The sequence below is a fragment of the Sciurus vulgaris genome (assembly GCF_902686455.1).
Source record: "Sciurus vulgaris genome assembly, chromosome: 2".
Lineage (NCBI taxonomy): Eukaryota > Metazoa > Chordata > Mammalia > Rodentia > Sciuridae > Sciurus > Sciurus vulgaris.
The window spans coordinates 95,528,805-95,555,212 of record NC_136462.1 but is presented as its reverse complement, the minus strand read 5'-3'; positions in this window follow the sequence as shown (position 1 = coordinate 95,555,212).

The window sequence follows — 26,408 nt, the reverse complement described above, 5'->3', positions numbered from 1 at the left end:
ACATGGTGGTTATCTCCAGAAACACTCTCATACACACTTTCAGAAGTCTCTTAATTCTAAGCACTTCTCAGTCAATCAAGTTGACAATCCAGATTAACCATCATGGTATCCTATTTCTGATGGTTCTGTGAACTAGGTTGCCATGTCAGCATGAACTTAATGTGAAGGAAATGTAATCTATCTCTTAAAGATATTCTTATTTTGCCTCTTTGTCTCATGGAACTGACCAATGGAGGATCCTAATGACTACAGCTGCCTAGCAGACTTACGTTCACATGTTGGCATGCACACAAACACACACACACACACGCACACACACACATACACACACTTTCCAAGCATAGACATTTCTACGATAAAATAGTACAGAACCATTAGAAATAAAATGTGTAAATCAGAACACATGATGTGTGCAAAGTGCATTGTTATATTTACAAAATAAAGATGGAATGTTAGAATATTTTTCACAAAATAATTCGAAGTTGTGTGTGTGTGTGTGTTTGTATTCATTCTCTTTGGGATATGCACAGGAGATAACTGTGCATAGGAAATTAGCAGTGACACATTCTGTTCTATTGTAGTTCTCCCACTCTAGTTTGGGAGTCCCCAGTTTTATTATTTTGCCAGGTGTTAATATAGGACTTGAATTACAAGTAGTCTAACAGATTTGCAATGTTTGACATAGGCTGTGTTGAAGTTAACACTGAAGAAATCATAACAAGTAAAAGATAAAATTTTGTCTTCTTATTTGGTAGTTACTTCTTAGTTACTACTCAGTCAGAGGATACAGAGGATACCCTCTTGTATCCTATTTCTGTTTTCAGAAATGTGGTGGAGAAACTTCTACATGTTTGAGTCTGTTGTATGTTAACAAGGACAACACTGATATCAAGTAGACCATATACAATTCTATAGCTGCTTCTACTTTAAACCACATCCTGAGTGGGTCAAAAGGAAGCAGTAGAGTATGTGAACAAGGTGAAATATGAGATTAGTGGTTTCTTTGTCCTTATTGAAGAGTGTAAATTAAGGAATAGATAGCACCTGACTTTGTGGACAGAAACTTGCATCTTTGGGTCAAGAATGACCCAGTGATGTTGTAGGGCTGGATGTCTTCCATTTTAAAGGATTTCTCTATTTGGTGTGGTCACAGGCTGAGTGTCCTCAAGAGTTGGTCACAGCCTTTGAGGATGGCAATCTCCATGCAGCATTTTAGTCTCAACGTTTCAATAACTGCTCCAGAACTTTGCCCTTTCAACTTATAAATGGGACTATTCAGGGTACATACAGCATTATCCCTTTGGTTCATCTGATCACTACCCACCTGTGGCAGATGGATGAACTTGGAGAACATTATGTTGAGAGATGTAGATCAGGCACAGAATGACAATCTCTTTCATGTGGCATCTAAGAGAGTCACACTTAGAGATGCAGAGAGTAGAATGGTGATTTCAGGGACTCCAGCAATACTGATGTAAGAGTAGTTTCAATTATGCAGAATAACTAAGTTCTAGAGAATGAAAGTGCAGCATGGTGTCTATAGTATCTTAGATCTGAAATATATGAAGAGAATAGAGTGTGTTCTCACCAATCCTACTCCCAAGAGTTAATATTGTGAGGTAATACGTTATTTAGCTTGTTGTGGCAATTATTTAACAGTTTTTTTAAAATCACTTTTTAAAAACTTTATTTTACTTATTTATTTTTTATGTGGTGCTGGGGATTGAACCCAGTGTCTCACATGTGCTAGGCAAACGCTCTATCACTGAGCCACAACCCTAGTCCCTATTTAGCAGTTTTACATATTTCAAGACATCACATTGTATACTGTAAATATATATAATTATTTATTAATTATACTTTAATAAAGCTGGAAAAATAAAACTTTAATTTTTAAAAAAAATATAAACCAAAAATAGATAAAATGGGAATTATAATTCAAAAAATAATAATATTGTTAACAGATTTTTCTTGGCCTCACAGAGAAAGTGTCAAACAGTTTCATGTAAGTTTTTTTATTCATGTCTTTATTTAGGTACTGGAGATTGAACCCAGGGACTTTTTACCCCTCAGCTACATCCCTAGCCCTTTTTTTTTTCATTTCATTTCATTTCATTTCATTTCATTTCATTTCATTTCATTTCATTGTATTTAATTCTAGAAGGGTCTCACTAAGTTGCACAGGGCTCACTAAATTGCTGAGGCTGGCTTTGAACTTGTGATCCTGGAATTACAGGTGTGCTGAAATTACAGGCGTGCACCACCGTGACTGGATAATGTAAGTTATTTAAAGATACTGATTGCAATATCTCTTTGGAATACAGAAGAAAGAGAATTTTTTTCTTCTAAATATCAGTGATTAAAATGAGAAATTAATCTTGATATGACCAGTGGATAGAACTATTAAGACTAAGGAGCCAAATGTTCTGGTTGCTGAATGTGCATGGGATTCCTTGGATACAGATATTCTGCTTTGAGGTCAGCCAGTGGTTCCTTTTGTCATGGAAAGATTTAGATTTCACCATCCACGAAAAATATCACTTCATCTTAGAGGAAAAGTTTGTGTTTTATCTTTTCCAGTGAGAGGGTGTTCTGGGTATGACCAAATACTCAGACATAGGGAAGATCCTCTAATTATGCAATTGTATGCTGTGGGACTCTTTGATGAATACCCATAAAGAAAACACACCCTAGGAAATGGGAATAGGAGTCTTCTGAGAGTTTGGGCATTGTCCACTATAAATCATTCTTGGGAGAGAGGCCAAAAAGGGAAGGTGAGAATGAAAATCTAGGTGTCTGGTCGTGAGGAGACCTCTTTTTCTCTTCAGCCATCGTGGTGATTGCTCCGTGAACTGTTGTGCAAAAGCAGTTCACACCCTGGTTCAGGACAGCACTAGGCAGGTACATCCTACCAAAAATCCCTAAAAATGAATCTGCGTCTAAGTCTCCATGGTTGTAGACCTGTGATACCTAGTAGCACTTTGTTATCTGTGTTTTACTTATGTTCTTTATTTTGTTCTTGAACTTTGATTAAACTTGTTTAAATGTTGCAGCATTGTCAACAGTTAACACTTTGAGAATTAAGGAAAGTGTCCCTACATATGGAACAAAAGTAACCCAAGATGTTCTACCTCATATGTGAGTGGTTTAGAAATTATGGAGGTGTCCACAGTGCAGCCAGCCAAATGGATGGTTGAGTTTCAAGCAACATCATAATCAATATGTGCAACATATAAGCCTATTCTGGGGAATCCAGAAAATAATTCGGGAAGTAAGATAATGAACTAATCAGCAACACTAAAAACACTATGTAGAGATATGTGCTCTTGAGTCATTGTAATTTCAGGACTAACAAGTAATACAACCTCATTTTTGTGATTATAAGCTGGTAAAAGCTTATAACTTTATTCATATTTAACTTTGTTCATTTGATACTTTAATTTTAGAGGAGACAGTTCTTAAGACTTGGTTTCTCCCATTCTTGGATGGCTACCTACTGAAAATAGAAATGTGCTGGAGAGTTTCCTACTCTTTCAACTATCAACCTGGTTCTAGATTACATTCTGTTCTCCTTCCATTCATTTTTACATATGTGAAATCTAGTTAAAATAAATATCCTGTGTACCCTCCCCAGGAGAAAAGAATTGTAAGTACTCTCAAAAATGGGCAAATTGGAACTGGGATGTAGCTCAGTAGTAGAATTCTTGCCTAGCATGCACAAAGTTCTGGGTTATATCCCCAGAAAAAGGCATGATCATCAATCTATGATAATATCTACCATTTATTCAGCATTTGCTTTGCATATATTTTCCTACTCCTTTTCTCAACAGTACAAATAAAGTATTATTATTAAATAGACCAATGATCACTAGAGTACTGCTGGATATAATTTTATCTAGATTATATATCCATGAAATCTTTTATCCAATTTTTTTCTTCTTTGATTTCACAACTAGCCAAGCTATTTTCTTTTCATAACACTTACTATGACTCATTTATCCAAGTGATAAGTCTACCTTGTCATTATTTACAGATATGCTTATGGAACACCATCAAAGATAGCCCACAATTTCCAATAAATAGCCAGTCCCTTTCTGTTTAGTGAGCAGAAGGTTAGAGGCTCTCAGACTGATATAACATCACTTGAAACATCAGTTCCTAAACTACTTGAATTGTTTGCCTTATTCATCTTCACTTGCAGCTAATCAGAAATTGACTAGAGTTAGGATGAATGAGATTAAAATTAAATCATATTATACTTTATTTAAACCATTAGTCAGAAAGATTTATGTCTTTCCTTCCCCTAATCTACTGAAGGGTTCACTACTTGACATAACCTGAAATTATAATACATAATTTTCACAACTCAGACAAGAATGCCAATTTAACTTTCAGAAACTACTCTGTGTACATTTGTAGTGATTTATGATGTTATATTATTAGATTAATTCTATAGTTTCATCAGAAATCTGCACATCTAGATTTGCACAACTAGACAGTTTTATATTCATCATCTTCAAAGAATTGTCTTCCAGAGAAGAACATTTTTTACAAGGGTCATTTGTGCTATTTCTTAGGTGAGGAGTTTGAATTTTACATAAATGTCTGTTTCTAATTTATGGACGAAAACTTCACTAAACTATTCTGAAACAAAATGACCATTTTTTTTCTTTTTCTTATAGTGCTATAGTAAGTTCTCTTTATTTCATGATATATTGTCTTTAAATCTCAAATTAATAGAGACTAGTGAAAATAAAATAGTTGACTATTTAAAATTCTCATTATTTACTGGGTAATGTACTGATCCCTTTGCCTCCATGATTTTACTTCTGATACCAACATTCAGAAGCAGTTTTTATTATCTTCATATGTTTAAGGAAAACAACCAAACCAAAACAGAACTGAAACAGAAAGGTAAGAGTTAATGTGTCCAAAGACAGATTGCAAATGCACTTCACATCTCTGTTAGTATGACTTTAAAACCAATGCTGTAGCCTGGGCATTGCTTATTTTTCCAGGTCACACTGGGAATTTAACTCATCGTTCTGGGACTGTTTTGCTCATATGATTGTATTACCCTTTCTTCTTAGTATTTCCTCTCCTTGATTTGATTCACATCATTTCTGATGGTTATTTTACTATTGAAATTTAGCAACTTTTCAAAACTGTACTCCAATTTACCTAGAAAGAAAAAAGAAAAAGAAAAAGCATTCTAACTTGAGAAGTAAAACAAGAAGGATTTATTCATTTTATTTAGAGATGAGTGAATATGCAGAAATATTAAATTAAATTACTTACATAGGAGTCACCAAAAAAAAAAAAAAAAAAAAAAAAAATCAAAACCAAAATGCTATCAAGAAACAAACTGAATCAAAACAAGAAAATGTTAGGACCAGAAGTCCCTCCTTTATATTTTAATTATTTGGAAACTTTTTCTTTGGCCTTGTGAATGTGACCCCTATTTGCCTCATCCCAAAGATATACTATTTGACAAGAGCTAATAATTGCAACTGTTACATAAAACTTAAAGTTTAGAGGCTCCTATCTCTAAGAAGAAAGGATAAACTCTGATTATGCATGATTAGAATCCAAAATATAGTGTTACTTGTTATGGTTTGGATGTGCTGTGTCCACCAAAAACTTAAATGAGACAGTACAAGAATGTTTAGAGGAGAAATGATTGGGTTAGGAGAATCTTGACCCAATTAGTGAATTAATCCCCTGATGGGATTAACTGAGGTAGGATGTGGCTGGAGGAGGCTGGTTGCTGGGGACTGCCTTTGGTATATATATTTTGTATCTGGTGAGGGGAGTCTCTGCTTCCTCATCTTCAGATGAGCTGCTTACCTCAGTCAAAGGGAATGGGGCAAGCTGTCTGTAGACTGAGACCTCTAAAACCTTGAGCCCCTAAATATACTTTACCTGCCTGGGGCAGTGGCCCACACTTGTAATCCCAGCAGCTGGGAAGATTGATGTAGGAGGATCTTGAGTTCAAAGACAGCGTCAGCAAAAGCGAGGTGCTAAGCAACTCAGTGAGACTCTATCCCTAAATAAAATGTAAAATAAGGCTGGGGATGTGGCTCAATGACTGAGTGCCCCTGAGTTCAATCCCTGGTATCCCCAAAACTTAACAATTAAAAAAACTTTTCCTCCTCTAAGATTATTTTTTTTCAGGTTTTTTAGTCAGAGCAGTGAAAAAGCTGACTTAAACACAGTAAACAAAACTAGGGTAATCACGAAAATGAAAGAAAATGGAAGTAATTATTATTTTTACTTAGAAGTTACACACAAAAGAATTTATAATTTGTTAATGGAGCAAATATTAAATACAATGGATGGGTATAGAGAGATTTTCTAAGAAAACATTAACATAATGTGATAAAGTCAAATAATTCAACAAATCATTAAATCTATTTTTAAGCAAGTGTGCAATGGTACCATCATAAAATTTTTAATTACCCATAAGCATCCATATTAATTGAAGCACTGAATAAAATGCAAGTGTAATGTGAAGATTTCTGACAATTAGGTAATATATGAAAACAATTTGTGTGTAATTAGCATAAATCAAGAAACAAACAAATATTTACTTAGCTAAAACGTATCTCAGCATTCACATGAAGAGAAAAGAAATGTCATCCATATTAAAGACAAAAAGCAATTTATATAATGTAACTAAACATAAATTGCTTGAAATCTTAAATCACTAATGATCATATAGTGCTCATTAAAGGGTATTGGCAATGTTCAAACATCTTGAAAGGTTAGAAGGAAATTTAATTAGACCACAACAAATCTTTAGTTATTTAAAAATTTGGACTAAGATATTTTTATTTTCTATTATTTTGTTGTCTGTTGACAGCATTAGTAAATTACACAGAGGCATGGCAAGACTCAAATATGACACCTTATCATTCTCTTGCTCATTATCTTATTGGCATTGTTTGTGTATTAGGCATACACATCTTGTCTCTAACCACTGTTAACCACCTCAGTGCCCCAATTTTGTTGTAAAATAGTAGTACACTTTTGCAAAGATGAGTAACCATTCAAGTTTTATATGCTACTGTGAATATTTGACTTTGTTTCATTTATTCTTTATGGTTATTGCTTTTTGCATTCTGAATGTAAAATATATAAATACATAAATGAATATCATATACATATAAACTTATTTATGTACTTTTACAATATAAAGATATTTAAATTCCTATGCCCTTCACTATATTTTGAATAATCTTAAACCAAATATAAAGTGCAAAATTTTTAAAATGTAGAAGTCCAAGGCTAGCAGATTTGTTCTTGATAAAAGGATGATTTTCACAGAGATGTGTATCACTTTTGTTATGTGTCCAAAAGATATCTTTACAATCATTTTAGCTCAATAACCTGCTGTATTTCCATTTGATCCAATGAATTCTTCAGTACTGACCTGAGTTAGAAATTTAAACTTTTTAGAAATAGAGGCTGAAGAACTAAGTCTGCCAACTTTCTTCAAAATAGTGATTGGTCTTGGTTAACGAAGCTTTGCTTTTGTGATAAAAAGCTTGTTAATAGTGTTTTAATTGAAATTTTTAAGATCTGAATATTGTCTGAATCCTGTTAAACGTTACTTTTCTCAGTTCAGATTTTCTTAATCTTCATTTTTTGTTGAATATTATTATACTATCTGCCTCATTATGCTGAAGAAAGATGAAGTAAGCTATTAACATTCTGAACGCCCTATGAGATGTTATGATATATAATGTCATTCATTTTTATGAGTTGGCTGTCAGTTCCAGCTGCAGTAAACTTATAATTCCTCTCTAGCATGATGTGATGCCTAGTGTTGCTGCAAAATTCTTATGAAAATTTCAATAATTGTAAATTAAAGCAAAAGTAAATAGAACTTTTATGAAAGGGTTGCTACCGAAAGTCAATTGGTGCAGAACAGGACTCTATAGGATGGTTGCTCATTATTTGCTTTGTAGCTCCAAATCATCATAATGCCTCTGCTATTTTCTTTCCTGGAAAAAAAAGGACTCAGAGACATTCAGTATTTTCAGCTGCAGAACTTGGTTTGCCAATGCCGAGGATAGGTAAGATGACAAAGCAGTATTATTCCTGCACCAAGTCTACCCTCAAATTGCTACATGATGTCATTTGCCAGAAAACCTGAAAGTTGTTGAATAGAAAAAATTTTCTATTTAAATATTTGAAAGGGAAGGGGAAGACAGTGCTTTACATGCCAGCTCATGGCCTTATTAAATGAATATGTTAATGTAGCATTCAGCTTGCAAATTTTCTCATGCAAAATAAAAAACAGCTACAAGGAAGATTCTCCTAGGACAGATAATGCTATATTATTTAAGTATGTGTTACCCAAAACCTGCATACTGTCCTTCAAAACAAAGAAAATTATGCTCAGAGTTCTCTTGTGTATTTGTTATTTAGCTGACTGTGGATTATGTAGCTGCAAAGATAGGAAATATTTTAAATTAAATCAATGATAAATTCTATTATAATGAATGTGATTGGAAAATGACATACAAAGAAGACTGGTAATCCATCACGTATTTCATTGCATTTATTCTCATCTCTATTACCATCCTAGATCGGGTGGCTTGATATATAGATTTTGTGCTAAATTCTTAATCTCTAACTTTGTTTAGAGCTGGTAAAATGTAATAACCAGGGTCAACCTGACAGATGTGAAGAGGTCAATGAAATATGATTTGAGAAGATGTATGAAGGCAGCCATCTGGAAATGATGGCTCTTATGTTCTAACAACTTAAGGAAGAATCTTTTCCTTAATCTTTTCCTTGGATTTTTGCCGTGAATCTAATAATCACATACTAACAGTTACATACTGTAGTAGTGTAACCTCAGTTTATAGGTATGGTTTAATGAGATTTTCTTCTAGACCCCAGAATATTCATGTCTTTTGGCCACACACTAGCTGTCCCATGTCTTCTACCAATTGAATCTTACTGAAACTGGTAATGGTATAAATCATTCATTCAGGTCAGAAATATCACCAAATCAGAAAAATATGCCTATTACATGATAATTCATTAGAGTAACACTTAGTTGCTTCTTTAAATGTAATGCACAGATCAGATATATTAGAAGTCTCAGGAATACCTGTTAAAATATTGGTTTTAGGATTCCACTTCAGAGGTACTGAGGTAGAATCTGTGTGATTTTTTAAAAATTGTTTTTAGAGCAGTTTTAGGTTCAGAACAAAATGAGCAGAAGTTACAGATTTCTCCATATACCCATTTCCCCATACGTGCATAGCCTCTCCCATTACCACATCCCCAAGTATGTTACATTTGTTACAGCTGATGAACCCATAATTGCATCACATATTTTGTGGGTTTGGACAAATGCATGATGACATACATCTACCCTAGTTGTATCTTACAGAATGGTTTCCTTGCCCTAAACATCTTCTGTGTTCTCTCTATTCATCTCTCCTTCCACTATAACCTGTGATGAATGCTGATCTGTTTACTGTCTCCATACTTTTGCCCTTTTAGATTGGCTTCTTTCACTAACAGCAAACATTTAAGTTCCTCTATTTGTGTTCATGGTGTGATGGTTTATATCTTTCCACCTCTGAATAATATTCCATTATCTGGAGGTGCCACATTATCTGGAGGTGCCACAGTTTACTTGTCCATTTATCTACTGAAGGATATTTTTATTGCTTCCAAGTTTCAACAATTATGAACAAAGCTGCTATAAACATCTATGTGTGGGTTTTTGCAAGAACATAAGTTTCAAAGTCCTTTGGGAAAATACTAGTGAGCATGATTGCTGCGTTGAATTAAACAAGTATGTTTAGTTTTATGAGAAATCACTAAAGTGTTTTCCTAAGTGACTGTACCATTTTTCATTTCCACCAGCAATGAATGAGAGTTTCCCCCCATTGCTCCATATTATTGTCAACATTTGGTGGTGTCAATGTTCTGGATTTTGGCTGCTCTGAAAGTCATGTAGTGATATATAATTGCTGTTTTAATTTGAGTTCTCCCAATGACATGTGATTTGGAACAACTTTTCATATGATTATTTACTAACTATACATATATATGTGTATATATATATATATAAAATATATCTCAAACCATATGTATATATGGTTAGTTATCTGTTAAGGTTTTTTGCTCTTTTGTTTTTTTAGTTGGGATGTTAGTTTTTTTACACTTGAGTTTAACTATTAAATATTTTTGCCATATAAACAGACCTGTAGACTAATAGAACAGAATAGAGAGCTGAGAAATCTATACATTTATAGTCAATTGACTTCCAACAAAGATGCCACACACTAGGAAAAGGACAATCTCCTCAATAAATAGTGCTGAGAAAACTGATAGTCACATGCATAAGAAGGAAATTAGACCCTTTGCTCATACCACATACAAAAATTAACTTTGGACTTAAAGATAAGACTTGAACCTATATAACTGCTAGAAAAAAATATAGAGGGAGTGTTTGATGAATTGCTTTGGGCAAAGATTTTTAGGTTTGACACAACAGCAAAGAGAACAAGTAAAATAGACAAATGAGGTTATAGCCAACTGAAAAGCTTCTACACAGCAAAGGAAACAATCAAGAGAGTGAAGAGATAGCCCATATAACAGAAGAACATTGTTGCAAACCCTGCATCTGATAAGGGTTTAATATACTGTGTTAGGAACTCAAACAGCTCAATAGTAAAAAAATAAAAAAATTAATTAAAAAATGGACAATATCCTAAATAGACATTTTGCAAAAGACATAAAAATTGTCATAGATATTTGAAAAAAATGTTCAACATCAAATTATCAAGGAAACAAAAATTTAAACCACAATGAAGTATCACCTTACATCTGTTTGAATTATCAAAAAATAAAAGTAGAAATGGAAGAAAGGAACAAATGAAGGAAAAATAAGGAAGAAAGAAAATGTTAGGATGTGAAGGAGGGAATTGTATGCTGTTAGGAGGAATGTAAATTAGTACAGCGATTATGAAAAAGTGTAGAGAGATTTCAAAAAATTAAAAACATGTTCCATTGAGCTCCTTTCTATGTTCAAAGGAAACGTAATTACTATTGTGGAAGGACAATCTGCACTTCCAAGTTCCTTGTAGCATTCAAAATTTCCAAAATATGATATAAAGTTAAATATCCATAAATGTATGAGTAAATAAATAAAACATGGTATATAAATAACAGAACATTATTGAACCCCCAAAACGAAGGAAATACTGTTATTGTGATGAACACAGATGAACCTGTAGAGTATTATGAAAGAAACACCCAAGCACAGGAAAACAAATACCACACAATTTGTGGAGTGTAAAAAGTCAAGCTCATAGAATAATGGTGGTCACCAGAGACTGGCAGGTGGGGCGGGGACTGGAGAGATGTTGATCAAAGGGAGAGATGTTGATGCAAAATCTCAGTTAGGAGGAATATGCTCATGAGATCTATTGTACACCATAATGACTAGTTAACAACAAGAGGGCACCTTTAAAACTTCTTCCCCTTAGAGTAGTTTTTAAAGTTTTCCAAAAATACAGAGGATTAGTATATGAGGTAATGTATTTGTTAAATAGCTTGATTTAGCCATTATATCAAACATCACATTGTACCCTACAAATACATACCATTTTCCTTGTTGATTAAAATAAATTGAAAAAAATAGGATTTTTTTTTTTTTTTTACACTTTGGATAGCAGTCCTTTATTTGATATGTCATTTGCAAACATTTTCTCCCAGTCTATGGTTAACATTTTCTTCTGTTGAGAATCAAGTGTTTCTTGATTACCAGCAGGTTACAAGTTCTAAGCTAATTCCAATGGATTTAGAAGTTGTTACCAGGGTTGTGTGTATTGGCAGTTGCAATTGCTCTTGTGCTGTTATTTGCACTGATATTTGTGATTTTATGTTAATTGGCAACATACAAACTCCCTCTAATGTAGGAAGAATATGTAACTAGGAAGCTGCTCCTTTGTCCAGAGTTCTTAAGATGAGCCAGGCATAGTTTCAATTTTGCTCTTCTGTTGTGAAGTTTTTCTTGTGGTTGCCTTAAAAATAATCTGTTTAGTTTTGGATCTTAGTGTTTATTACATGCCTGTATTTTAATTTGTTTAGTTTTTCTGCTGGAGGTTCTCTATATTTCTTGGATCTGTGGATTGTTGTCACATTAATTTTGGAAACGTTCTTGAGCGTTCTCTCTTGAGATTCCCCTCCATCTCCTCTGTCTTGGACTTTAATTACAGTGTATCATTATGTTAAATTTTGTCTCACAGATTTCGAATATTTTCTTGTTGCTGCTATTAGTTTTCTTCTTTTCATTTCTATTGGAGTGGTTTCTATTAAACCACTTTAAATGCAATTATTCTTTTTCTTTACTGCTTCTAATCCTCTGATCAAAGGAATTTTTCAGTTTAGATATCATAATTTTATTCCTAGTGAATCCATTTGATTACTTTTATAGTTTATAATATTTAAAATTCACTGATTATTCATATTATTCAGTCCTTTCACTAAATCACATACCATAATACTTATTTTGATGTAGTTTTTATATTTGGAAAATATTAGATCTGCCCCACTATTTTATCAATTCATTATAGTTTCATTTATTCTTGATTTTTTATTTTTATAAGTATATACATCTTATAATTTTTGATAAACTGCTACATGTTGTAATAAATATATTTATGAGCACCTGATGGGGAAGCCTTTGGGAAAAACTTGTTGAATTGGTGTAAACTGTATGTCTTTGACTTTCAGATACTTAAAATTGTCATATGAGGCCATAATTGAACTTAAGCATTTATTAAAATTTTACATGTTTTCTTCCTACTTGATTTATGGCAGCTGCTTTTTCGTATGCTCTGTCAAAGGTACATTTTTGTGTTCTACCTCTACCAGGAATACTTGTCTTACTTTTAGAAATCCAGATTATGTGTTAAGTGTGTACTTTCAGCGCTAATGGATTAACTCAACTTTGGTTTTGTACATTATCTGGCACGTTTTTACTATTAGGATGGGCATGATATTTTCTTCAAGTATTTGGCATCCTATGTGGAAAATTTACTTTAAGTTACTTTATTGTCCCTCCAGTAGCTTTTGCACCAGTTACTAAGTTTTGTACCTAGAGCGAAGCAAAAGAAAGGAATAAAACAAGTATAGCAAAATGACAAAATGTTTCTCTTAGTTTATATCAATTTTATTAGTCTTTCTGGAATATAACTTAACATGTACTCAATCATTTATTAATTAATTCAACAAATGTTTAGCCAATATATTAGTATATTTACCAGTAACATTTCCTAAGGATTTAGCTACTGTACTAGTTAGACATATGAAAATTAATATCATTTATAGATTATATTATCATCTTTCTGGAAAATGAGAAAATCTGTGTAAAAGTTAATACTAAAATGAGAATTCAGTTAAATGGGCAGTCACCATATAAATATATTAAAATTATTTCTGTATCTTAATGATAAAAACATAGTTACATAATAAGCAGACAAAACCTAATTTACAAAAGCAGAGCAAAGTATAAGCTATTTAAGAATAAATGCAACAACAAATGTGAACAATCCACATGAGAAGAACAAAACTTCTTTTTGCATACATTAAATGAGACCTCAGTTAATGGGAAGTCATACTCATGTTCCCAGATGGGAAGATTCAAGATCGTAAAGATTTTGATTTTTCCCAAACAAATTTATAAATTAATAATATTGCCAATTAAAATTACATAACTGTTTTTAGGCGAACTTGATTAAAATAAGTTTTCAGGAAAACAAAGAAATAATCAAATTTTAAACTACAATTGATGGAAATGTCTCTTGTGTGTCCTTTGCACTACCTGAGTTAATGTGGGGTACTGGAGATGGTTACCAGTGCAAGACAGATAGATGTCCTGACCTTGAGAAATTATCCACTGTAGGAAAACTCTTACACATAGTGAGAAATTACTTGAAGGATTACCTTTATCAATTTGTCTGGAAATTTTTCTCTGAGAAAATACTATTTGACTATTTGATTAATAATATTTAGTAGTAAGTTCTTAGGAAATGTTACTGGTAAATATATAATGTTGATATATTGGCTAAATATTTGATTAACTTTCTGCTTTCAGAGGTTTATTTCCTCAATTTGGAGGATATATCACATAGAATTAAAAAATGAAAAGCTTTGCTAATGTGCAAATAAAATATATATTAAGGCTGCTGTTGCTGATCTTCCTTAACCTGGTGGGTAAAAGAGAAGGAGCGTTCCTATTCCTAAGTGGAAGATAATGGTGCTCCACCACTTTAGATAAGCCTGATGTGGAAGACAAAAGGAAAGGGGCATGGGTTCCTTTCATCAGTCTTGAGGCACCACAGTGAGAAGAGTTTCTTCTGGTCCAGCTAAGGTAACAAGTAGCACTCTATCAGCTCATCTCAGGTTGTCAAGGACTAGTCTGTTCAGCGCCACCCAGTATAAAGCTGCGATAATTAAAAGAGACATACAAACTTAAATAACTAAGAATTAAGAATATGATTAAACTAATACGGCAATGGCAAATGGGTGGATTATTTAAAATATGACAGCCAGCTAACTATGTGTTAGATTTGGGATTGTCTTTTCATTTCACATCTTATGAAGCAATATGTCCAACATGAATGAAAGTTTTAAACCTGGAAAACTGAGAAAAAAAGCACAAGTATAACTATGTAACCTGAAAATAAGGAAGGATTCTAAAGGCATGACATTAAGTATAAACATCATGCAGGAAAAGGATTGATTCTTTGAACCCTTCTTTTTGTTCTTAATTATAAAATTAAAATTAATTAGAAGTAATAAATAAATGCATTTAAAATATAAATAACTCATGAATTAGTTGGAAAAATGAGAATCAACTAAATAGAAAATTTGCAAAGAATGTAAGTAATTTATTGGGGAAGAAATGTAACTGGTGAGGACGCATATTTAAAAATATTATTTTTTATACTGGAAATCCAACTAAAGTATATATCTATATATTTTATAATAAAATAATTAAGGATTATTTTAAAATAATTCCTGTCTTAGAATTTCTTGGATTTGGGAAAAAACTTTCATGAACTGATAAAAATTTATATAGTATGAATATAGGAAGATAATATATTGATATGTATAGGATAATATTGATATAATAAAAGAATAAATGTTAATATGAAACTGATACAATATGGAAGACAATTGGTTCCAAGAATTTAAAACATTTTAAAGTTTTCTATACCTTTGCTTTATGTTTTCACATATTTTCATGGAAAAAGTTACTGGGACAGAAGTGAAATTGTGTCAACTATTTGGCTACAAGGATGCTTATCAAAATACTATTTTTTAGTAAAGGAAAATGGGATGTTGGTACATCCAAACAATAGAATACAATGTAATATTTAAAAGGATATTTTAAAATACATTTGCTGACATATGTTAGTTCATAATATTAAATGAAAAAAAAATTTTTTAAAGTTTGCTTAGAGTATATTTTCATTAAAACATACATATGTAATAAATGTCAACAACTATCTATTAATATGTTAAAATGTTAATCTCTACATGCTGTCCTGAGTGATAATTTCATTTTCTCTTGTTTTACTTACTTTGAAGTTCTATATTTTCTGTGGTGAATGATTTCTATATGTGCATTTTTAAGGTTACTTTATTTTTGATTTATTTTGAAAAAATATTTTTAGTTGTCAATGGACCTTTATTTATTTATTTTTTACTTATTTATATGCGGTGCTGAGAATCTAACTCAGTGCCCCAAACATGCAGGCAAGTGCTCAAACACTGAGCCACAATTCCAGACCTTAAGGTTACTTTAAAAAGAATTAGCCTGTGCTGAATCATTATACAGTATTTATTATCTATGTTCTTTGGATGTTATCTTATTTCTCAACTTGTCTTTCCATATCTTTAAAGCAGAATGAAAATACCCATTTTCTGTTGCTTTGAGGATGTCATCATATAAAGAATATAAAGTACTATATTTCTTCTTCCTTTCCCAAGAGATTTTCTGTATATTTTGCTATTTATATCATTGCAAATTTGACTAATGATATAAACTTCAAAATTTAACAATAATAAGAATCAGAATAGGAGCATCAATGTCAAAAAAGTGTCCCTGATAATCCCTCCTTTACCTGCTCTTTCTCCCTCAAGTGAAAATCCAGTTTGGGGATGTGGGAGATATGGTGACTCCAATTATTGTGCTTTGAAGGTCCAGACAGAGGATACACTCCTATGTGGGGAAAAAGTCTGGAGAAATAGGATCTGCACTGGACCTTCCTGTTCTTGTCAGAAACATCTTACATCTTGGTGATGCCTACAGAATCGTGAAGCTGATTCTGCAGAAGATTTTAGCATTGCTCATAGCACTGACAGCAGTATATGAAGAGTCAAGGGAACAGAGGAGCATCTGATGGAATCACATTGCTTTTCAAATCACATATTTACTGTGTTCAATGATCTGTTCCTGATCAATAATAAATATTTACTGAGTACTCACTAGGTACTGCACTAAGATCTTTGCATTTAAAATCTTATTCAGTGTTCATCATAGTCAGTTTTGGAGACAAGAAAGCAGAATCAGAAAGTTAAACAATTTTCCTGTAGAAAGTCAAGTCTTGATCATAGACCCTCAGAAGTTCTCCAGATCAGCCTCTCTTGCTTTTTTTCCACTGGCATTTTGTCATTCCATAGAACCTTTTGGAAACAGCAGTGTTTGTATCTTTATTGGCCTGAGCTTTGAGTAGTATCCATACCTAAGATTCTTGCATAAGACTTACTAGAAAGTTCTACATTGCCTGTGCTATGTCCTGTATGATATAGGGAAGGCCTTGGGAGATTCTGATATTGGAATCATGAGACACAGATTTTAAGGTTAATTATTTAAGGAATTGAGGAAAAAATAATTTTGACACATATCTCTAAACTGCAAAGAAATTATCAAATAGAAATTCTAAAACTACAAAAATGTAAGTGAATTTCAATACAGAATGAATATGGTTAACATCAGATTAAGCATTTCTGTAAAGGAAAATAATGCACATGAAGATATATTTGAAAAATATCTAAATTGAAATGTGGTAAAATAAGAAGGATTTTAGGTACATATTATAAGCACAATAAGCATTACAGAAAGGGTGAAAAAGCTAACATAAATATGTAATTAAAATCTCAAAAGGACCAGAAGAGAGGAATAAGGAAGAAGCAATATTTGATGTGATAATGGCTGAGCATTTTCCACAACACATTACATAATGGAGTCAAGATTTGGCACACTTTAATGGAATAATAACCAGGAGCCACATCCAAAAGCACTATAACATTGCTAAGATCAAAGATGAAGAGAATATGTTAAAAGCACTCCCAGAGAATGGCATATCATCTTTAAAGTAAGAAAAATAAAACTGACAACTGACTTCTGAACAGCTACAATATATTTAAGGTACTAAAAGAAAATAATTTTCAAATTTAGAATTCCAGAGTAGCAACATACCTCTCAAAAACAAATGAAAGTAAAGACTTTCTTCAAAGAGCAAAAAGTGAATGTACTCTTTGACAATGGCACATCTATAAAGAGATACCACAAGGAGTTCTCAGAAAAAAAGGAAGTGAACCTAAATGGAAATGTAAAGCAGAAAGACTGAAGACTAGCAAAAGAGTAGGCGTGAGGGTACATTTAAATGGCCATTGATTTAAAAATAATAATAAAATATCTTACACACTTTATATATTGACAGAGAATAAATTAAAATGATAACACATATGTGCCTAAGAGTCTTGCATTGTCCAGAAAGTATTAAAAGTAATAATGCATATTAGATTTTAATATGACTAAAGTGTATGTTGGAATCACTAGGATAAATGGTAAAACAATAACAAAATGATGTACACTAATAGGATAATAAAACTAAATTACTAATACTAATTAATAAAGAACAGAAAATAGTTAACAAATCTAAAAAAAAAATGGTAAAAGTAATGATACAAATAGTCAATGAAAAGATGTTTGAAACTCAAATATATGAGTACTTAGGTGTGAAGTGATCAAATACTCTAAGGACAAATATCAAAATTAATTTTAAAACTATAGAACCTGGTGTAACTTTACTGACAATAGTAGACAAAGAAGAATTTAAAACATCAAGCACTACTAGAAATGAAAAGAAACATTGACAACAACAGAAGCATAATTACCTAGAAGTTGCATTACATATAAATGTTATAAAGGTAAATTAAAAAATATGACATAAATAAAAATCATGCCATGTTTTTTTAATCAAAAGTTTCTATGTAAGGATGTTGATTTTCCACATTTTTTTTTTTTTTTTGCTTCTTGAATACAATACCAGTAAGTAATCTCAGTTCTGTGTGAGCATTCCTGGGTGTGTCTTTTGAATTGGATAAGTTGATATGAAACATTTTTGGTTGCGTCATATGAAATTGTTAATAATTTTCGATACTTTACTGATTAATTTTTACTTACAAAATGTAAGTTCGTATGTATCAAACTGATATATGGAAATCTAAACAGCTAAGAATAGGCATGACATATGTCCTGGGGAAATAAAAGACTTATGTTTACACATCCAGACATACACACACACACACACACACACACAAAACCTGTACAGAATATTTTCAACAGTTTTTATGTGTAAGAAAACTGTAAGAAACCCAGATGACTTTCAGTTTTGTAATCTATATATAAACTCTGGTACATTCATACTATGAAACACCATTTTGTAGAAAAAGAAGTACAAACTACCGATGTGTTCAACAATTTAATTTCCAGAGAATCATGTTGAATGAAAAAAGAGCCAATCCCAAAGAATTATGTATTTTATGGTCCATATATCTATCTGCCTATTTATCTATCTATCCATCTATCTATACTTTTTAAGAGGCAAAATAATAGACATAGAGACACATAGATGTTTTCCAGAGGCTAAGGGAGGGCTAGGTGTAGAATGAACTTGGGTGTGGCTATGAAAAGGCAAGAGGAGGGACCTTCCTTGTTCTGTGTCCTGACTATATCATATCAGGATCCTGGTTGTGATAGCATATTATGGTTTTGCAAGATTATTTTTAGAGGAAACTCGACTAAAGTATGCATGAGTCCTTCTGTATTTTTTACAACTGCACATGAATCTATAAATACCCTAAAATAAAAAAAAAATTAATTTGACAGAAGATTTATGTCATACTAATGTCTGATTGGGGTTGGGTTTGTTTTTTTTTTTTTAAGAAAACAGAGAGCCAAAAGTTTACAAAGGATACATTGATTGGGGACTATGATTGGATGAGTGAATATTTGAATTATTTGAAATTACAAGTGATAAACTTTGATTTGCAGGATTTTTGATGTTTAAAAATGTGGAAAACATTCCTATACTTATATGTTTTGAATAGTATAAATGGGTTTTTCATTTGTACAGATCCTTGAAGCATGTGACCCAGATATTAGCAATAGAAGATTATATTTTTCTTTCTTCAACTGACATCTTATCAGAAAATTCTATAATAGGTGTATGTGGTGCTGCCCACAATTTTGTAACAAGATAGCATTTTACTGTCTATTAATGTGCATAAGACAAAACTATAGACAATCATAATTAAGACAATATTTTAAAATAAAACATGTCATCATATGTTGGCATAAAGAAAAAATAATAAGTAGGTTTTTAAAAGAATATGGTTACATATTTTATCCTTTTAGAGGAACAAATCTTTTTCATTTCAACATCTGACTGTGCTTTTAAATTAAAAATAGTGCCCATCTGTGTTTTGGCCTTGCAAAATGCTAAGGGACTTTTGTGTGAAAGCCTAGAATGGATTTACTACATCATTTGCCACTGGCAGCACTGAGAGGAGTGGGTAATAAAAATATATCTGCACAGCAATTCTGGTGACTATGATCCTAGGGATCTCCCAGCTGAAAGAAACTGCATGTCACACCTTGGACTACACGTGGAAAGAAACATAATGAGGAAAATCATGAAATTAGATCATGGCAAAATCATAAACATGCGTGTACCTACTGAGAGTACATTATATTGTGATGTCCAAAACTTTTCCAAAGAAGAGCACAGATTCTAATTCTCATTTGTGTTCTCAGGCTTTTCATGCACTTGCTTACAAGCTCCATCCTTGATTATCACAGACAAGAAAAGACTCAGACATGTACTGGGAAAAAATATACAAGTCCTGCAAACAAATTTCTCATTCACTAGGGGGAAAAAGTGGGGTTGCTGTGCTCTACTGAAGGAAAATTGCCCTCACTATCACATATATAATTGTGTCAATGCACCAAAACATTGTAAAGAAATTATAAAACAATTTCTTGCAATAGAAAAAGTAATTCACTTGAAATATGGTAATTTTACGTTAAGTGTCCAGTATTATTTGACTTTTCAGCCCTTTCATGATCTCTAGCTCATTTTCTCATAGGCCTCATGAATTTACAGATTCAAATTAAGAATTACTCCTGGGTCCATTAAATCTTCAAAAGTTGTATTGTTCATGTTTCAGTTGAAATAATGCCATATAAAAACAATCCAAAACTCAGCAGTTTGCCACAACAAGCATTTTTTTTTTCCCCTTCTCATGGGTGTTCAAGTAGGCTATAGTTCTGCTAGGCTAGGTTGGGATTAGCTGAAGTCAGCACTAGACTCAAAGTTGGGATCAAGGCTACTCCACATGCCAACCTATAACTTTTTCTACTTACCTTTCCTTACTTGCTCTTTCCTCCAGTATAATATTAAATAGAAATGATGAGAACAAGTTATCCTTGCTTTGTTCACTATCTCAGTGGAATAAAATTCAGTATTTAACATTAGGGATGATATTGTTTGCAGGATCTCTTAGTCAGAATGAATAAGCTTACTTTTTCCATACTTTGCTGAATTTCTATCACAGATGCTAAAATTGAAGAAAATCTTTATGGCATATGTTGAAATGACTTCATATTTTTTTGTGGCAACATGGTGAATTGCAATTATTATTATTTTTTCAATGTGGAATCAAACTATTTTACTCACAAAACAACTCAAATTATTCATATTTTATATAAATTAGAAAATTTAGTTTAATATTATTTGAGGTAGATTTGTGTTAACCATAAATTAGTCTTACATTTTCACTTCTTTTGTTTTTGTCATTTTTTGACATCAAGTTTGTGTTGAACACATGAAATGAATTGGAAAGTGTTCTCTTTCTCTCTGTACAGAGCATGTACACTGACCTTTTTGATGGCTGTTACTTAATTTTAAAACTTTGAACTTAAAAAGGCAACCATCTGGGCCTTATGCTTTATTGTAGAAAAATTTTAAGTACACTGTTAATTTCTTTAGTAAAATAGGCAGTTCAGGTTTTAATTTTTTCTTGTGCAGTTCTTCAGTTCAGTTTTGATATATGATGTTGTAAAAGAAATTTGTCACTTTTTAGCTAAATTTCATTGGAGATTGTCTTTATCTTTTTAATGTCTTTAGGACCTGCAGTAATCTTCTGATTTTCATTCTTGATGCTTATATCTGTGATTTCTTTTTTCATCATTAGCCTTATTGGGAGCTTATCACTCATGTTGTTTTTTTTTACTGTCCTAATACTATCATTTATTTCCTCAATTATACATTTTGTTTTTGTTTTATTAAAAACATGATATTTTCTTATATTCATTTATCAGTTTTTGTTGAATTACATTTTCCAGTGTTCACAAATTTTTGAAATGTGTAATTTTATTAATTTTGGTCCTTATTTGTTTTATATACACTTTAGCCTCTAAATTTCTAAGCACAAATTTAGCTAAGTATTTCCAGTTTTTTCTGTAAAATTCAATTATCATTCAAAATAAATATTTTCTTTTGCTCTTTGTGTTATTTACTTTACCACTGTGTTATATATAAGTATATTGATGAATACCCAAGAAATATTTTTTTAAATTTATTTTTTTATTGTAAACAAATGGGATACATGTTGTTTCTCTGTTTGTACATGGCATAAAGGCATACCATTTGTGTAATCATAAATTTACATAGGGTAATGTTGTTTGATTCATTCTGTTTTATTCCCCTTCCCCCCACCCCTCCCACCCCTCTTTTCCCTCTATACAGTCCTTCCTAGCTTCATTCTTGCCCCCCTCCTTCACCCTAACTCTAACCCTAACACTAACACTAACCCCTCCCACCCCCCATTATGTGTCATCATCATCCACTTATTAGCAATATCATTCGTCCTTTGGTTTTTTGAGATTGGCTTATCTCACTTAGCATGATATTCTCCAGTTTCATCCACTTGCCTGCAAATGCCATAATTTTATCATTCTTTATGGCTGAATAATATTCCATTGTATATATATACCACAGTTTCTTTATCCATTCATCAATTGAAGGACATCTAGGTTGGTTCCACAATCTGGCTATGGTGAATTGAGGAGCTATGAAGATTGATGTGGCTGTATCTCTCTAGTATCCTGATTTTAAGTCCTTTGGGTATAGGCCAAGGAGTGGGATAGCTGGGTCAAATGGTGGGTCCATTCCAAGTTTTCTAAGGAATCTCCATACTGCTTTCCAGAGTGGCTGCACTAATTTGCAGCCCCACCAGCAATGTATGAGTGTACCTTTCTCCCCACATCCTCGCCAACACATGTTGTTGCTTGTATTCTTGATAATCGCCATTCTAATTGGAGTGAGATGGAATCTTAGGGTGGTTTAGATTTGCATTTCTCTTATTACTAGAGATGTTGAACATTTTTCCATATGTTTGTTGATTGCTTGTAGATCTTCTTCTGTGAAGTGTCTATTCATTCCCTTAGTCCATTTGTCGATTGGATTATTTGTATTCTTGGTGTAGAGTTTTTTGAGTTCTTTATAGATTCTGGAGATTAGTGCTCTATCTGAAGTATGATTGGCAAAGATTTTCTCCCACTCTGTAGGCTCTTTCTTCGCATTGCTGATATTTTCCTTTGCTGAGAGAAAGCTTTTTAGTTTGAATCTATCCCAGTTGTTGATTCTTGCTTTCATTTCTTGTGCTATGGGAGTCCTGTTGAGGAAGTCTGGTCCTAAGTTGACATGTTGAAGATCTGGACCTACTTTTTCTTCTATAATCTGCAGGGTATCTGGTCTGATTCCGAAGTCCTTAATCCATTTTGAGTTTAGTTTTGTGCATGGTGAGAGATATGGGTTTATTTTCATTCTGTTGCATATGGATTTCCAATTTTCCCAGCACCATTTGTTGAAGAGGCTATCTTTTCTCCATTGCATATTTTTGGCCCCTTTATCTAGTATGAGAAAATTGTATTCATTTGGGTTTGTGTCCATGTCCTCTATCTGCACCATTGATCTACCTTTCTATTTTGGTACCAATACCATGCCGTTTTTGTTACTATTGCTTTGTAGTAGAGTTGAAGATCTGGTATTGTGATACTCCCTGTTTCACTCTTCCTGCTAAGGACTGCTTTAGCTATAATGGGTTTCTTATTCTTCCAGATGAATTTCATAAATGCTTGCTCTATTTCTGTAAGGTATGCCATTGGGATTTTAATTGGAATTGCATTGAATCTGTATAGCACTTTAGGTAGTAAGGCCATTTTGACAATATTAATTCTTCCTATCCAACAACATGGGAGATCTTTCCATCTTCTAAAGTTTTCTTTAATTTCTTTCTTTAGTGTTCTGTAGTTCTCATTGTAGAGGTCTTTCACTTCTTTTGTGAGATTGATTCCCAATATTTTATTTTTTTTTGAGGCTATTGTGAATGGGGTAGTTTTCCTAATTTCTCTTTCTGAAGATTCATCACTTATGTATAAAAATGCATTAGATTTATGTGTATTGATCTTATATCCCACTACTTTACTCAATTCACTTATGAGTTCTAAGAGTTTTCTGGTGGAATTTCCTGGTTCCTCTAAGTATATAATCATATCAACAGCGAACAGGGATAGTTTGAGTTCTTCTTTTGCAATTCGTATCCCTTTAATTTCATTGGTCTGTCTAATTGCTCTGGCTAGAGTTTCAAGGACAATATTGAATAGAAGCGGTGAAAGAGGGCATCCCTGCCTTGTTCCAGTTTTTAGGGGGAATGCTTTCAGTTTTTCACCATTTAGAATGATATTGGCCATGGGCTTAGCATAGATGGCCTTTACAATGTTAAGGAATGTTCCCACTATCCCTATTTTTTCTAGTGTTTTGAGCATGAAGGGGTGCTGTATTTTATCAAATGCTTTTTCTGCATCTATTGAAATAATCATGTGATTCTTGACTTTAAGTCTATTAATATGGTGAATTACGTTTATTGATTTCCTGATGTTGAACCAACCTTGCATCCCTGGGATAAAACCCACTTGATCATGGTGCACTATCTTTTTAATATGTTTTTGTATGCGATTTGCTAAAATTTTGTTGAGGATTTTTGCGTCAATGTTCATTAAGAATATTGGTCTGAAATTTTCTTTCCTCGATGTGTCTCTGTCTGGTTTAGGTATCAGTGTGATATTGGCTTCATAGAATGAGTTTGGGAGGGTTTCCTCCTCTTCTATTTTATGGAATACTTTGAGAAGTATTGGAATGAGCTCTTCTTTAAAGGTTTTGTACAACTTGGCTGAGAACCCGTCTGGTCCCGGACTTTTCTTTGTTGGTAGGCTTTTGATGACTTCTTCTATTTCATTACTTGAAATTGGTCTATTTAAATTGTGTATGTCCTCCTCGTTCAGTTTAGGCAATTCATATGTCTCTAGAAACCTGTTGATGTCTTCAAAATTTTCTATTTTGTTGGAGTATAGATTTTCAAAATAGCTTCTAATTATGTTTTGTATTTCAATCATGTCTGTTGTGATATTTCCTTGTTCATTCCGAATTTTTGTGATTTGGGTTTTCTCTTGTCTTCTCTTTGTTAGTGTGGCTAAAGCTTTATCAATTTTGTTTATTTTTTTGAAGAACCAACTATTATTTTGTCAATTTTTTGTATTGTTTCTTTTGTTTCAATTTCGTTGTTTTCAGCTCTGAGTTTAACTATTTCCTGTCTTCTACTACTTTTAGTGCTGGTCTGTTCTTTTTCTAGCACTTTGAGCCTTAGTGTTAGGTCCTTTATTTGTTGAGTTTTAGTTCTTTTATTAAATGCGCTCCATGAAATAAATTTTCCTCTCAATACTGCTTTCATAGTGTCCCAGAGATTTTGATATGATGTTTCTTTGTTCTCATTTACCTCTAAGAATTTTTTAATTTTCTTCCTAATATCTTCTGTTATCTATTCATCATATAAGAGCATATTGTTTAGTCTCCAGATGTTGGAGTAGTTTCTGTTTTTCACTCTTTCATTTATTTCTAACTTCAATCCATTTTGATCTGATAGAATACAAGGCAGTGTCTCCATCTTCTTGTATTTGCTAACATTAGCTTTGTGGCATAATATATGGACTATTTTAGAGAGGGATCCATGTGCTGCTGAGAAGAAAGTGTATTCGCTCTTGGTTGGATGGTATACTCTATAAATGTCTGCTAAGTCTAAATTATTCATTGTGTTATTGAGATCTATGGTTCCTTTATTCAATTTTTGTGTGGAAGATCTGTCCAGTGGTGAGAGAGGCGTGTTAAAATCACCTAGTATTATTGTGTTATGGTCTATTTGGTTTCTGAAATTGAGAAGGATTTGTTTGACATACATGGATGAGCCACCGTTTGGGGCATAGATGTTTATGATTGTTATATCTTGCTGATTTATGCTTCCCTTAAGCAGTATGAAATGTCCTTCTTTATCCCTTCTGACTAACTTTGGCTTGAAGTCCACATTATCTGAAATGAGGATGGATACTCCAGCTTTTTTGCTGAGTCCATGTGCATGGTATGTTTTTCTCCATCCTTTCACCTTTAGTCTATGGGTATCTTTTTCTATGAGGTGAGTCTCCTGCAGGCAACATATTGTTGGATCTTTCTTTTTAATCCAATCTGCCAGTCTATGCCTTTTGATTGATGAATTCGGGTCATTAACATTCAGTGTTATTATTGAGATATGATTTGTATTCCTGGTCATTTGGTTCATTTATTTTATTTTATTTTATTTATTTATTTATTTATTTGACACGACTCTGTTCCTCCTTTATTTGACCATTACTTCAGGATAATTTCTCCCTTTGCTGATTTGCTTCTTTGTTTTTCATCTCTTCCTCATGGAATGTTTTGCTGAGAATGTTCTGTAATGGTGGCTCTCTTTTTGTAAATTCTTTTAGCTTTTGTTTATCATGGAAGGATTTTATTTCATTGTCAAATTTGACAAATTTTGCTGGATATAAGATTCTTGGTTGGCATCCATTTTCTTTCAGGGCTTGAAAAATGTTGTTCCAGACCCTTCTAGCTTTTAGGGTCTGGATTGAGAAATCTGCTGATATC